This window comes from Chrysochloris asiatica, unplaced genomic scaffold (assembly GCF_000296735.1).
Source record: "Chrysochloris asiatica unplaced genomic scaffold, ChrAsi1.0 scaffold00025, whole genome shotgun sequence".
Classification (NCBI taxonomy): Eukaryota; Metazoa; Chordata; class Mammalia; order Afrosoricida; family Chrysochloridae; genus Chrysochloris; species Chrysochloris asiatica.
In genome coordinates, this window is record NW_006408543.1 from 8,709,517 (window position 1) to 8,711,676 (window position 2,160).

The window sequence follows — 2,160 nt, forward strand, 5'->3', positions numbered from 1 at the left end:
AAGTTGAAGCCAGGTGCTGTGTGGTTAATCAGCAATGGACAAGGACCTTCCCTCTCATTTATTAGGCAAATTTCCTGTCTGTGAGGCTCTCAGACAACCTGCTGCTCCCTAGCTGTTTCTCGGGGCAGCAATCCCTCCATCCCAAATGGCCCTGGTGGGTTGAGTCCTACATGTCACCCTCATTCAGCTCAAGAGATCTTCATGATGCTCCTGGCCAGGTGCTCTGCTGGGGGTGGGCGCCTTGGGATGACCCTGCAGTTGGGTGGAGCACAGCAAGGCAGCTCCATTTTATAGGTTGGGGGGCTCCAAAGGGTGACCTGGGGCAGGCTCTCCACAGAGTACTAACTGCTGGGTTTGGGGTGGGGGCGGGAGCTGGCTGGGTGTTTGGAACTTTAATCTCTATACCTGCACTTTACAAAGCACTTTATTTGTCCGCATGGTGTTTGGTGGCTGGTGGTGGATGTGTGCCTATGCAGCGTGATACCAGTGGATTGGTCTTTAGTTAGCACCTCCCATTCCAGAACCTGGTGCTGGAAGGGGCTCAGTCGTCCACAGTAGGTTGGGATTCATCCTCCTGGGGACAGTTGAGGCCTTTCCTAGGGTGCCATGACTGGAGGAAGGGGTGAGAGATGAGAACCCTTTCTTCCCCAGTCCCCCTCTCATCTTGGGCTGGAGCAGGGAGCTCAGAGTCTCTTGAGGAATAACGTCAGGCCCTCAGACGTCATTGCCCATACTGAGACCTGCATCCCTTCACTTAATGATGGGCTGTGATCCCCTGAAGTTAAGCCCCTACCTAGCCCACCCCATCTGTGGGCTCCCAGCTCTGCAGGGTCTTTCTGGTGGTGCTCAGGGTTCCCTCCTGTAGCCTGGGAACCCGGAGGAGAGTTGCACCCCAACCCTGACTCAGTGCTCAATGCCCCACCCCAGACAGGCCCCCACGTAGCCTGGGTGAGGTTCAGGTGTGTGTGCTGGCTTCGGTCTCAGGGTGGGCTCCTCTTGTGTGTACCTGTGCGTGCCCGGAAATGTGGCGTGTGTACATGCATGTTCTGGTCTGTGCGTGTGCATGCATGCATGCATGCATGCCCGTGAGAGAGACATGAAGGAGAGAGATGGACGGGAGAGACAGATGCCCTGAATGTGGATCCCACGTCCCTTCTCCCAACCCTTGCCCAACCCTTCTCTCCTACCAACTGGGCTGTGTGCCCAGAAGAAAGACCCAGCCCCACTTTCACCCCTCCCCAGCTTCCCAACTCTGCTCAATGGGCTTCTGCCAGAATCCTGGGCCCTGGAGTGGAGCCCCCCCCCCCCCCAAATCCTTAGCCCCTTGTCTGGTGTTCTGACCAGCCCCTCTACCCAATCCCAGCTCCCAGCCCCCAGCTCCCCATGGTCCTCCCAGTAGGCAGCCACTTTCAGGACAGAGACACAAGAATGGGGGTGTGGTGTCCTGTGCCCAGCCTCCCTGGCACTCTCTGGTTCATCTTCGGTGACCTCAGGACTGAAGGGGACCTCCAGACCCACCAGGCCTGCAACACAGCCTCGGACCCTGACTCAGGACTTCCAGGTCAGTTCCTGCTATGGCCATGTCCCTTCTTTATTTCATCCAGGTGACCGACACACTTGTGTTAGATTCAGAACCAGGGATAAGTGGTTTGTCTTCCTGATGCATAGTAGCACGTGCCCTGGAGGGGAAGAGTGACAAAGATGCCCTCAGACTTTTTACTGAAGAAAATCTGTTTGGCCAATTGGCTTGGCAGCGAGCTTGACAGTGAAGGTTTCTCACAGATTGGATGAGCGAAATCTGTCCTTCTGCAATCTCTCTATAGTTTTATCTCTATCTCTTTATCTGCATCTTTCCATCCATCTGATGCATTTATCTGTCTCTTTCTAGCACATGTGCTGTTTTCTAGCTCTAGCTCTCTACCTTGATTTCTTTCTTTTTATCAGTCTGTCTATCTATCTGTCTGTCTGTCTGTCTATCAATCAGTTTATCGGTCAGTCTATCTATCATCAGCTATTAGCTATCTACCAGCTATCTATCAATCTATTAGTCTATCTACCTGTCTATCTGTCTGTCTATCTACCAGTCTAATCTATCAGTCTATCTGTCGTCTGTCTTACTTGTCTGTCTATTGTCTGTATCTATCTATCTATCTATCTATC